Source organism: Phalangium opilio, unplaced genomic scaffold (assembly GCF_054372755.1).
Source record: "Phalangium opilio isolate 3A_F unplaced genomic scaffold, DU_Popi_V2 ptg000013l_1, whole genome shotgun sequence".
Classification (NCBI taxonomy): Eukaryota; Metazoa; Arthropoda; class Arachnida; order Opiliones; family Phalangiidae; genus Phalangium; species Phalangium opilio.
Genome location: NW_028324148.1, coordinates 12,514,000 through 12,528,073, shown reverse-complemented (window position 1 = coordinate 12,528,073; position 14,074 = coordinate 12,514,000). Strand labels below are relative to the sequence as shown.

Genomic DNA, 14,074 nt, shown 5'->3' with positions numbered 1-14,074 from the left:
GTACGCGCGTTTCAACCGATTTCACAAATATTTAGTACACTGGTTTGCTTTAACCTTAAGACGGGCTGAATGGTCTTTTGGGTTCGATTTTTCGCCATCTTTTAAAAATCTATATAAATCAAAGTCCTGACTGACTGACTGACTGACTGACTGACTGACAGACTGACAGATAATCAACGCCCAGCCCAAACCGCTTGCCCTAGAAGGCTGAAAATTTGCAGGAACGTTACTCATAAGTAGTAGGCGCGTACTAAGAAAGATTTTTCCAATCCGCCGCCATCTTAAAAAATGGCGCCCAGAAATGTAAAAAATCTTCTCTATGCAATTAAGTACGCGCGTTTCAACCGATTTCACAAATATTTAGTACACTGGTTTGCTTTAACCTTAAGACGGGCTGAATGGTCTTTTGGGTTCGATTTTTCGCCATCTTTTAAAATGGCGCCCAGAAATGTAAAAAATATTCTCTATGCAATAAAGTCCGCGCGTTCCAACCGATTTCACAAATATTTAGTACAATGGTTTCCTTTAACCTATAGACGGGCTGGATGGTATTTTGGGTTCGATTTGTTGCCATCTTTTTAAATGGCGGCCAAAAACTTAAAAACCCTTAATGTCCGCCTGAAAAGTAATAAAAAATATCCCGACGGGCTGACGGACTGTGCCGAGTGCCTTCGCTTCTAGGGTGCCACAAAAATATTAGTCATCAGTAAAATCTACACATTCTTTATATCATTTTAGATGGAAGTTCTTATTACACGCGAGCGACGCCGCGGGTAACGGCTAGTAGTCTATAAAGGCGCAATGTTTAATAAATATTCAGGGTATTCCAAAGGTTGAAAACTGTTTCAAAGTGTTCGGTGTTTAACACGGCTATAGATATGTGGGTTCATATTTGTAAATAAATGGTACATCCGCTATGTAATAGTATAAAGCTATCATAATCCGCTCACATTAAAAATAACGAACACGGTACATCGCCCATTACTACTAGCACACCTCTTACTACTTCTACCACTACTACATCTACTAGCCAGGTCAAACTTATAGGTAAACGATAGGATGTGGATGAAAGCGCAAGCGAACGTGGTGAGGCGGCCGCTAATTGCTTTAAAAGGTCCTTAATCTGGTTTTCTTCTAAAATTCAGTGTTAGGGTTAATGAGTCAACTTTTGAAAATTTATGTGAAAAGCAACCTAGTATTTTTTGAATTTTAGATTTTCGATGTTATTTGTATATAGTTTGGTTGAAGAGTCATTGAAAGCTATCGCGCATGAATACACAATGTTGAATGTCACAACGAAAGTAGTGTAGAGCCAATTATTTTCAGTTCATTATTGATATATTTGTATAGTAATTAAAAATATTTAAAGTAGATTTCACAATGAAAATGGCAATACCTCATCAAATAAATATATTACAGTTTTAAAAATTACCGAAATCAAATAAAGTTATACACAATGCTTAATTTCATAAACAAAGAAGTGTAGAACTATATTTTTAATTAATTTAACTCATTATAAATAAATTTTTATATTAATTATAGTAAATTTAACTAAGAAACTATAATGAAATAAATTTATTAGATTTAAAACCGAAATTAATTAATAATTCTTAGAATTATAAGTAAATATTAAAGAAATTAAGTGAATTAAAAAAATCCAAGTAAATATAATATTAACGAAATTAAACTAATTAGCAAAATCCTAAGTAAATATAATATTAACGAAATTAAACTAATTAGCAAAATCCTAAGTAAATATTACATTAACGAAATTAAATGAGTTAATAAAATAATAAGTAAATATTATATTAACGAAATTAAATGAATTAAAAAAGATTTTCAGTAAATATTATATTAACGAAAACTGAGCTAGACGTTAAATCACGTACTTTCATAGACCCAAATAAACTATATACATTTGCCAAATACTCCATTTATTTTCTAGCTGAATAACTTCAGGAAAGTTCACTTACCATTTTGACTAAATTTGTTAAGAATTATCGCTGTGCAAGTCAAACCCGGAAGCGAAATACGGCGGCGGAACTAAACAGCTTGGCTCCCTTTGAACTAAGCAGCCAAGTTTAGCTCTATTCATTTAGGAAGTGGTATGTATTCGTTTATAGGGAACGCGCTAAAACCAATGGTAATTTCCCTTTGGACTAAACCGATATTGACGAAGCCCCGTATTAACTAGGGATTCGCTAAAGCGGTCTCTGAACTCGGCGTGATTTAAATGTAGTAGGTTATTCACCAGTACCGTGGCCTCATAATGCACGTACTGTACTAAATTCATCTAACGTGGGAAATACTGTCACTGCAATCAAAGGCCGAAGGAAATTAATTTCGCATAGAGGGACTCTTAACTTGAGTACTTGACTTTGGAATTGAATATTTGACTTGCAAATTAAAATATATCTAGAAATAGAAGTCCTAAGTGACTTATTATCAATGTCGAGCCCAAAGTAAACGCTTTACCTATTAAAAGCTGGGATATTACTAGAAATTATTAAACTAGTAGTAATTTCTCAAGGTATCTAGGCGTGCTTTCAGGGAGGAGCTAGACTACTAGCTTATGTATTTCTAATATTTCTTATAAGTACTCAATAAGGACTTTTTGAAATCAGCGGCCATCTTGAAAAATGGCGCACTAAAATGCACAATAATTTAGTAATATTTTCAACAGATTTGAACTCGGAACCTTTATATAGGGCGTTAGAAGAGTTTCCTTTTCGTTCTCCTTGAGTGGGTTAAACTTAATGTTCTCTATTTGACTAAGGGATTAGGAAAATAAATGAAATATATTTCTCTAACATTACATATAGAATTACTTCGAAGTGTCGTCTGCTTCATATAGGGTTATAACGGAACATCCGGTTTGTGTACCCAAAGATAGGGCTTCCATGTTACCTATCCACTAAACTCCTTTAATTTGAAGTCATATCTAACGTCTTTGTTGTCCACAAACCAGACAACAAAATGGTCAAACACCAGATTATATTTTACCCCCAACTTGTGCTAAGCTTAAAAAGAATGAGCTGAAGACGAGAGTAACTATTTTCATTTCTTCTTCCTTTATCATCTCGATGCTATTTTCTGATTGCCTCGTCTTTCAAAAGTGAAGAAGAAGAAGGCATGAGTCGACACTTGTCAAATCTTGTACAAGATTGGATGGCTACACTTTGACGTTACTCTCTCTTGTTGCTACGGGCCACTTTTCCTAATATTATCTTGGCTTTTTTTGTGCAATTTAGTACGAAGAAAAGATGATACCTTTATCTCCCATCCAATTAAAAAGAGGGCTTTTGTCAAAAGATCCTACGTAGCAGTTTCCTTTTATGATTAATAACAAAGCGAGATCATCATTATTTCAATAAGGAAAAAAATGGATACTCTTCTTTCTTCATTTCCAAGAATAGTCCAGACACATACAGGGTGATCCCCCATGGATCTTTAATACCCTTTGTAGATCAAAAATGTTCCACGGTATGAAAAAGCAAGAAAATTGAGATTAGCGTTCTAGTGTATTCAAAGAGATACTCCAGCCTAGAATTTCTTCATTTTTGATCGAAAGAGCGTAAGATTTTCCGTAATGGAGCGCAATGAACATTACGCGTTAGGCTTACCACTTATTGGACGAAACCGTCAGGTGGTACTAGGCGTCCAATAAGGGTACTTCCCAGCGTTTCGCAGGAAAGCGTAACGCGTAGTGACATGCGCTATGTCCTCTTTGACCGCGCCACAAAGGAGTTACTAGTTGCCCTCTTTGTGGCGCGGTCAAAGAGGACATAGCGCATGTCATCTTGGAATGTCCAGCCCTGGAGTTGGCGAGGGCGCCGTTTAGGACCTTTGGGTTGCCCGCGATTGAGGATACCCTGGCGCTTGGCGAGGGGCTAAACTTAGAATTGGTAGGGACGACAAAAGGCATTCTCCAAAAATGGGCCAATTTGCGCCAACAAAGCCCACCTTAGCCTGTTCTGCAATTCGTAGATGTACATAGTCAATTGTTTAACTGTAAATATTATATCGATTCCTGTATTGTATTTTATTGTTTATTGTTCCGGACCTGTGAACACCGAGAGTGTTCCTCCCTGATTTAAAAGGGATTGTTTTTCAAAAAGGTCAATAAAATATTCATTCATTCATTACACTCCATTACGGAAACTTAACTGCACGTATCTTCTTTTATATTGAAGATAGAAACATGGTTCCAATTGATATATTTATCATAAACGAAGAAGTGTATTTTCTCTAGTATATCAAGGTCACTTGAAATTTCAAAACACTGTTAAAAGACAGTGGCGAGGAAAGAAAGTAAAGCAGATAGAATACTCTAAGGCCACTGTTAGTATCGCAAAATTGACTATATTGTTTGTCCTATTTAGAATTTAAAAACCCACAATGACGTAACTGTAGGAGAACCATGTACTTGAAAATTGCGCAACAAAATGTAATATAAACCCTCTTAATCAAGGCGCATGAATTCTGAATTACGTTTCCTCTAAGATGGAAGTATTGGCGTCGAGGGATCATAGCCTTTAGCTCTTCTTCAAAACATCCCACGCTTTGGATGAAAGCGCTTGTGCTAAAATGCAATGCGCAATTGGGAATAAACCGAGCTTATGGGATCTGACCCGCTTATGGATGGCCATTCATCAATTATTCATGGACTAGATAGGTTAGCCGGCGTTTTTCCAGTGTTTTAAGAGATTGGAAACCTGAAAGTCTCCATGTCGTTCAACAAATGAAACAACAGCATGATCAATTTTTTTTTATTTTGGAAACAGATTTGAAATTCAATAAAACGATGCTTATTTAGGGTTTATTGATAGAGCTGGGCTTATGAGAACGTTCTTTATAGGCTTTATGGCTAGGGGTTTGTTTACCTCCGACCCAACTTTGAAAAGAACTGAGAAAAACAAGCGACTTCTAATGAGACTTTACCAAGTGTTCCTGATTTCAACCAAGCATTTTGGTTGAACCATAGAGAATATACAGTAAAGGAGTAGACCCTTTAGTCTTTACCAATGCATAAGAGAATATCTCGTCAAATTTGAACTATACATTTCCGGTTTCTTTTTCACCATTGGGAAGTAGCTCCAAATAATTTATCGAAAGCTGAATACCACAACCGTCTACTCTTCTATTGCGTATCCTCTATGGTTGAATTTGGCCATTTATGAATTGTGACGAAAAAAAACCACAAACCAAGCACAATGTCCAGTGCAAACGCATCTAGCGTTCAGGTATGTACACCTTGTACATACAATTGTCTCGGAAATCTGTCTGGAGTTGAAGGTTAGCCGTTGCATCCGATTTCTGAGAGATTAATAAGTTGCCTTTATATAATTGCATTTTCAGTATGTTTAAGGTTGAAGAGGGATGGATCTTTTTGCAATCTTCTCTTCTGCTTACTTTCAGAAATCGAAAGTAATCTTATTCAGTTTTCAATGCTGACAAGGATTAGTGCAAAAAGGAAAAAAAAACCTTTTGAGAGCTCTAGAAGAACATCATGCTCTTAAGGAAATTTCCAGGAATTCGTAATTGCTTTTTCAGCTACAACGTATAAAAAACTGGGGTTAAATTGAACCTCGACGTACTACATCTAATAAGGAAAATATGCTATTAGGGGCTTCCGCAATTGCAACGTGGAAAGGTTAAATGAAGAACTGGTTAGGCCTAAAGCTTTGACTAGAGGTAATGGTGTTCGGTGCCAGCTAGACAACAATCTTTGTACTTTCTCGAGTTATATTTGGCACAAGAGGGTATAGTTTTAAAAAGGGAATTGGGGAGTCTCGAAGCGAGGTCACCTGGTGGCGGATTTGTCGGAAACAGAAACACACATATAAACCAAGTACTGAGCACTAGGTAGGTCTTACAGTTCCGCACATGAGCAATCACGGCAACAGAGTAATTTGTTTACAACCACGAAGGAAGTACTTGATCACTGCTCTTTTCTTATTTACCCTTTCGAATTATATCGTAACAGATCACGTGATGTCTGCCACCTTAGCTTGCGCTGGGGTAGGTGCGCGTGAGATACAGAAACAACTGGGCTGTAAAAATTATTTTCCTTTTGTCTCTCCCCTTTCTGTACTTCTTTCGTGCAAAAACCATCTCCATCTAAACACGCGACCAGACTCGACCAATGAATAAAATTAATTATTTTCCAATTCGTGGGAGAAAAGTTACAAGGAAAATGTAACAACCGTTCTCTTCCATTTTGGGTCGCGTACACAATGTCGAAACGGCGAAAATAAAAAAAATACGCATTATTATCGAGTTAAACCTTTCCCAAAAAAACTCCGTATAACGAAAAATAATTTCATCCGCAAACAATTTTTCTACTGCTCTTGAAACACATTACAGTAGAGTTTGTATAAAAACGGTTGGATCAATATCGTTTTCCCCATCGTCGAGAGGAAAAGGCTATGAATATATTAACATATTCTAAAAGATAATGTACTCTAAAAGTAGTTTAATAAACAGGATAACGTACGTTTGAAAGATACGTTCACAGTGTAAAGAAAAGCATATTAAGTAAAACAAAAATCTAACCACAAGTAAAATAAATATTTCTTTTTTACTTTTTGATAAATATAAATATAAATATAAAAATAAAAAAATAAAGTAAAACTGTGATAAGCTGGCTATTTTGAAATTCTTCTTTAAAGGTAAAGTATCGTTTAATTTCAATCGTCAAAAATTTTGTTGATTTAAATACTTGAAAATGTCAAAATATAGTTACATCTAATTTGAAAATTTAAACATCACCAAAACAAAATGACACAGCCCACCGTTTGACTGATTGACGACTCACAAGCTTTGACACTTTCTGTAAGCTTACGTCTGAGCTCCATAGAGCATGACGCGTGCAACTTGAGCAGCAGAGAAACGTCATAACTGTGTCAATTTCTTCAAGATATCAATAAAGATATGTCTCTAGGGAAAGGACAACGTCATAATGGTGTATATTATATGAAAGTCTTTAATTATCTCTCAGAGTGACGATGACGTCAACGAGAGGTATTACACTGGACGTGTCTGTGCTTGTGTTTGTGTCTGTCTGTCATCGCGTTTGCTATTGGTAAATCTTAGCAAACGTGTTCGTAATATCAGGACCGCGTTCGCAGTTCGCAGAAAGCAATATTGACTTCTACTCCATTATCACAATTAGGGTTAAGAAGTACGTGGTGATCGGCTAGGGTTATGAGAAACGTCTAGCCAGCCAATGACGGGGCTTCCAAAGGTTCACGCAATCGCGACTTATCATATACTGTAAATCAATCGCCTTATATAATCTAAATTTACAAACATTGTGAAAAAGGTGTTCGCTAGAAGTAAAACGTCAAAACGTTTAAAATGATTTTAGGAATAACGCTTATTAAAACGACTGAACTAGAATTAAGGTTAATTACGGACTATTATAATAAATAATATCAATTATATTCATTAAAATATTTAAGAAAAACCACTTTATTGGGTAGATAGACTTCGTCTCGACCAAGAGAGGTTTATTTTGGTCTTCAAACTTGTTTCTACATTCTATTCGACAAAACGCTTCGATCCGAAATTTGACAATCTAGTTTTATATACAACTATCCCTTTACCGTAACTGAATCTCTTGAAGTTCAAAATTAAAAGATAAGGTAATATAAAAGGTAAGAATAAATTAGGTTTAATATTAAAGCTTTCATCTTTTGGCGCTTTTATTAAATTTCCACACCCTTTATAAAAGGAGGTCGTTCTAATTGAAGGGCAGGGCCATCTGGTTGAAAGATTAAAGCGATGACAATACGCCGATTTACGACTTTTATGTTGGTCGCAAAATGTCAAAGTGCGTTCCGTGTCTTGTACACCGACCGAATTAGAATATGGTAATGTCAAGGACTAATAATTCAATTTGTTCTATCCATAAAAGGAGCGACCAGCTCTTTCTATATAGGGCTAATTTTGATAGAACCATAGATATAAGCACTGTCATAAAATGAAGGGTCAAAGTCAGTGGAAAGTGTCATAAAACATTGGCTCTACAACATTTAGTTACGGATATATGGGTTCCCAAATATTGGACATCATAACATGGAAATCGTCACAATTACACATGTGGAGTAATTGGTCATTCCATTAAATATTAGCAGGGAAACCGACGCACAGGGGTGGGCCGGTTATCGGAGGCTAGAGGCAAGAGGCAACACCACAAGGAACCGCGTTGACTACACATGGGAGGCTGGACATCTCGCGCTTTCTTGCGGTGATTTCTGCCGCGATGGAAATAACCTACGATGGTGGCCCGCCCCTATGATGTTTGCTTCTCTTAACGCACTAATGGAATGGTCTATTAGCTTTACCAGCGTACGAACTATTGAACGCCAATGTCTTACTTCACATGCTAAATATATTTATTTAATTATTTAAGAAAAACCTCTCAATTGCGTCTCGACTCGGAGAGGTTTATCTTTGTTTCCCAACTTGTTTCCAGGTACAATGGCAACTCCGGTATTATGTTTTGATCTTTTATGAGAAAATATAAATATCAATAGTGAAAACCTTTTCGAAAATACTGAACTGACACTATTGACAGGAAATGATCTAAGTAAGACCCATACAACAGCCTACATCTCCCTTAGAATTTCAGGCCAGTCAAAGTTCTCTTATAGGAAATTGTCCAGTATATTATAGGGACCCATAACTTTCCGAATTGATTCAATATATCTATCCACCTTATGTGTCAAAGGCCAGAGGTTTTTTATAACGAAAAATCAATATATCAGGGACTGCAAATGTCTGTAATTTACAAATGACCTTGGGCAAAACGATCAATTTCAGACCTGAGAGGTATTTCTGCCGTTGGCTCTGATTTATCCCAGTTAGGTATAGTATCGATTTCTTGGATGAAGCAATACCGAACGGGGGTTTTTTTTTTATCCCGCGAAACATAACGATAAGGCAAGGTTTGTATTTTGTAAGTTTAAAGTTTCGAGTGATGGGTCGTTTTTACGTTTAAAATAGCATCAAAGGCAACTAGCATTTTTTATTTCTTTTCGGGCCGCCATTTTAAAAGATGGCGGCAAATTTAAGCTGTAAATTGTTAAAGTTCGTCTATAGGATACAGGGAACCATTGTACTAAATAACAGTGAAATCCATTTTAACGCGCAGTCGTTTTTCAATAAAGGTTTTCACATTTGCGGCCGCCATTTTTCAAGATGGAAGCGGATTGGGAAAATATTTCTTTATATGTGCCCCTACTTAAGAGAAACGATCGTGAAAATTTTCAGCCTTTTAGGTATAGTGGTTGAGTCCGGAATGATTATTATCAATCAGAAATTCAGGATTTTTACTATTTATACTGAATCCGAAGTTCCATCAAGATCTCTATGGAGTTTAAATTAACATAACGAGGTCACTTTTTTTTTTCAAATTAGCCCCTAGTTTTTCCAACCAAGTGGTACACAAGGAAAAATTGAAAAGGTATAGTAAAATACCAGTTTTTTTGAATATTTTCGAGTCATAACAAACGTTTGAACTACAAACTAAATTTCTTATGTTAATAAAACTGAAACTATATTAATTTCTAATATCTGACCCATTAAGGGTTTGAAAGTGAGTCAGGGACTGCGTATAATGCTGTTTTTGAATGACCACGAAGAAAAACTTGTAAATTGTATAATTTAGATATTCATCCTACCATTGCATCCACTCCAATCTTCAATACTGCTTGATTTTATTCGTTTAAACCTGGCTTGACAATACTAACTTAGACGTGCTCGTCATCTCAGTGCAAATTAAAGTTCAAAAAGCGGCGTTATTATCAGACGAGCAGACTATTCTGCGTCTTATAATTTTAACCCAGGTTCGGTGATTTTCGTATATTATGAATTTAAATTAAATTTATATAAATTTATAGAAACAAAACTGAAATCCCTAATATAAATTTAGAAATTCTTACAAACTTTCATCATCTAATTTAAATAAAATATCAAATTCCTCGGTAAACTTGCAAAACCTTTCCAGAAAATCTTAATATACCTAGCGTTGCGTTCGCCTTTTGTAAATGTCACGACCTACTAGAATAAAATTCTAAATTAGTTTTAATAATGTAATAAGAGCTACTCTTCCTGCGTGGGCCCTGTTTCTCTTTTAAGCATAAGAGAATAATACTCTGTATGTATGCATCGAAACGTATTTGCTAAGAACATGAATCCTTTTCCTTCATTAAAGGGGGGTAAAGAGGAATCTCTTGGAGAAGCGTCTCCTGGTGGCGGATTTGCTCGAAACGAAAATAATGACCCGTAATCCGACTCGACTAAGGCATGAAATCTTAGTAGGCCTTGCATCTATTCTGCTCCGGTTTGAATAGAAACTTTTAAATAGCGCAGCAGTTTCTTAATTATTGTCATTTTTCCACGAACCATGTTGATAGAATTTAAAAACCTTAATATCATTCGAAGCTTCGTTAGGCTTAGGTAAGTAAGCGTGGCACCAACGCAGTAGATCTTAGCTTCAATAGTAAGTTGTAAATCATTTTCTGTTGCGCTGACTGCGCATGTGTGGAACTAAGCCAGTGTTTGGTACTTGATTTGAATATAGGGGTAGGGATTGATGGAGAATTTTGTCTCTCCGAGCAGTGAGCACGTATGAGAAAGTAGATCCAACGGCCAAAATTCTCTATCAGCCCCCCATTTCAAAACCGGTACCGAGCTCTGACTCAGTATCAGAGTTCAGCACATGCGCAATCGGCACAACAGACAGAAAAAAAAATTTACAGCTAGTATTCTTAACGGATCACGTGACGTCTAGCTAATCGGCTATGCGCCTAGGCAGTTGCGCTTGAGAGAGATATCGGGCTATGTCATTATACCCCCTACCTCCCCTACCACTCTTTCACTCTCCTTAAACGTGCTCACTGCTAACCGGCACCGCCGTGTCCCTTTTTCTACCAATTCTTTAACAAATTTTCTGCCGATATTTCTTTAAGTAGATTTTCAAGGCTTCTTACTTTCCTCTATTATGTTACTCACGGCTTTACAGCAATTTGCATAGTCTGAGAAGGAAATTCTCTGAGCTACAAAAGTTTCATTATAAATCTCTCAAAAAAGGTCGTGAAGGAAAAACGAAAAGAACTTCCCAAAACAGGAACTGAATCCACTGAAAGACAAGACGTGAAATTAAGGCGCGAACCAAGGCTTATTTCTTGCATGGATGAACGAAATTCAACCCAATGTTACCGAGGTTAATTGAGTTTGCCCCATTAGTTATCCAGACTACGTTTTGTTTTGTGGACCAGAAGAAAATTGGGTGAATGGGATACCGTTACCGCTACATAAACTTGAGCAGTACCTTCCTTGACGGTTTAACAGACTGTGCAAAACAGATTATTTCTTCTTAGTTTTATAGGACTATTCGACTACTTCCTGTGATTTTTCTCCGATCTTTTAAGGCCAAACTTGTTTATGTTAATGGTATATCCGTTTCTTTGTTCACAGTTACTTATGCGAGTCGGTAGTTTACCGTTCGTAAATTAACTCTAATTTACCAAACACCGATTTATATTATATTATAACTTTACAATGATAAATTCACGTGGTAAATTACTATTGTAAATTATCAAAGTTTGCAAATTTTGTCGCCCAGAAGCAAAACCTTTGAGTAAAACTAAGCGTACTAGGCTGTAAAAATTTGCCGCTTCCTCAATTTTATATTAAATCACGTTGTGTAAAGTACCGCCCCTAAACTAAGTACAATGTGCTCAAATTCAACGTGGTTTAATAGACTATATTAACGTAAGAAAATTATTTACCTTAAAAACGGTAATATTATTTTTACTAAAATTTGAATCTGTAATTTACCAGGTAAATTTCATCATACATAATTCTTCATCCAACTTTTCACACAAAATCATACTAGATACTTCGAGAAAATGGCTACATAATTATTCTTATTAAATGAATGTATTCTTAATATGCCTATTTATTTTAGCTTGCAATAACGTTCAACGTTGGAACTTTAGCAAACCCAAGAAACTTAGGAAACTTTAGCTACTAAAAATAAATTCAGTAAATTAACGGGCCACTTTTTGTTAAATTGCAAAACTTTCTAGGTTTATCACAACCTATGATAACTTTGGAATGGTTAAAACAGAAAGTTTCCAACTGTAAGAATACTGCCCAGCAAATTCTAGTGCATTTTCTTTCCATTTATTATCGCTCTATACATATATAAACTCGTGCAATTCAGCTGTTCAACAATTTTGAGAATTTCTGCTCACGTGCCCAAAATAGATTATCGTTGGCATTTTTCTAAAAACTTAATCTTTGTGTTGCAATTTCGCGATGACGTTTCGGTTCAAGTCTCTCTTTGCAATGAGTCCCATGTAAGGACATACATTTGATGATTTCAGTTGTTTCAAGTATCCAACCCATTACCTCAGTAAACTTGAACAAATGTGAACAAAATAACTAAACGTGCATTGCAGTTCGTGGCCGACAATATCATTTTTACTTTTCTTTAAAGGAATGTTTCCATTTAGATCGGTACGCTGAACGCGAGCCAAAAGCCTAGTTTCCAAACGTGGGATCAGCCATTTCCCAAAAAAATTTTGGTTCAATTTTACCGGAAGTTTCGTAGACCAAAAAGCTATAAGTCTCATCTAGATGAAATACTATCAGGAAAACTACGTAAGGATATTTTTATTAGTTTTCGGACCGCCATTTTAAAAGACGAAGGAAAATCGAAGCCTAAAAGCCATGCAACCAGTTTATAGCATACAGGGAACAAGAATACTAAATACTAAAGAAATCTGTTGAAATGCACGGTTGTTATTCCATAAAGATGGTTTTTACATTTCTTACCGCCATTTTTCAAGATGGTAGCAAATCGAAATCAAAAAGCCATAACGCCCGTCTTCCGGATATGGGGAACTATAAAATAAATCTGTTTTAATGCACAGACGTTATTTTATGAAGAAAGTTTCTAAATTTCTGGGCACCATTTTTCAAGATGGCGGCGGATTGAAAAATTCCTTTTCAATATGTACGTACTACTTAAGAGCAACGTCCGAGATAAACAAGTGTAAAATTCCTAGGTGAAGTGTTTTCGGGCCGTGCGTTAATTATCAGACACGTATTTCCACTCCATCCTTAATCCTCCTTGATCCTACACTTAATCGACATCTAAGCTCATTCTCAAATTCCATGTTATTTTCGAGATTTTCCTCTTATCAAACTGTTATCAGATTCTCGAAATTCCAATGCAAGTCTCCGACCTCTTAAGCTGAAAATCACGTCAACAACCCGTTCTCGTAAGCGTATTTGACCCCTGAGATCTCTGCTTCGCCGCGGGAAACGTGACTACAAAATGTTTCCGAACAAGCTCCATCTCAAACTCGCATTCCAGGAAAATCCAATTTTCCCCGAACCATCCCGTCCATACATGTATGCTTAAACCAGACCAAGAGGAGTTTTGCAATCTGAGTCTTATTCCTTAAGGGCAGAACCAAGGCAGTAAGTAAGAAAAGTTTATCTTTGTTCCCTTCATTTCACTGTATTGATTCTTATTTGGTAGATGTAACAAGCAATGTTTGGAATTGAACACGACAAACATAATTTCGAATATTACTTTTGAAAAATAACACGATTACTCAACAAGTAGGACCAAGGAAAGACTTTAAGTCAGAACCAAGACAGAAACCCTATCTTTGTTTCCTTCATATCACTGTATTAGTTCTGATTCGGTAGATGTAGGCCTAACAAGAATGGAATGAAAATGAAGTCAAGCATCATTTCCAATATAAAGATGTTCTTAAACAAAAACGTGATTTAAAATGTCCTGACAAACCAATTTTTATCGATTTAGATTAAAAATAGTCTGGAAGACGACAAACTTGGTCCTATTTAAATTTATTTTGCAGACAGCGCTCGCTATAATTGGTTAAAACGTCTCTAAGAAGGTCTACCATATTTTGCTACACATACTTTATTATAATTGCAATTTTGCAACAAAAAAAAATATTATGAGATTTATAATTTTTTAACTCAATTTCCCCTCAATTACTGACACTCAAAACGTTTCTGTCGT

General features: G+C 35.9%; 1 protein-coding gene and 1 long non-coding RNA gene across 3 annotated transcripts in view; one reads left to right on the top strand and one right to left on the bottom strand.

Moving 5' to 3' along the window:
• Positions 1-14,074, bottom strand: part of LOC149709216 (synaptotagmin-A-like) — a 40,072-nt gene that overhangs the window by 13,891 nt on the left and 12,107 nt on the right. Inside the window, exon 1 of one of the 2 annotated variants that reach the window (XM_089864597.1) lies at positions 1,974-2,324. The exons of the other annotated variant lie outside the window; for it this stretch is intronic. The gene's annotated coding sequence lies outside the window, so the exon portion shown is untranslated. Of the gene's footprint in view, positions 1-1,973; positions 2,325-14,074 lie in introns of those variants that run through there. 2 annotated transcript variants of the gene reach the window in all.
• On the top strand, positions 3,780-13,870 carry LOC149709217 (uncharacterized). The gene is made up of 8 exons (XR_016381326.1): positions 3,780-4,118; positions 4,194-4,311; positions 4,383-4,447; positions 4,504-7,023; positions 7,175-7,658; positions 7,736-7,834; positions 7,919-13,500; positions 13,562-13,870. It is a non-coding gene; the product is annotated as an uncharacterized LOC149709217 (long non-coding RNA).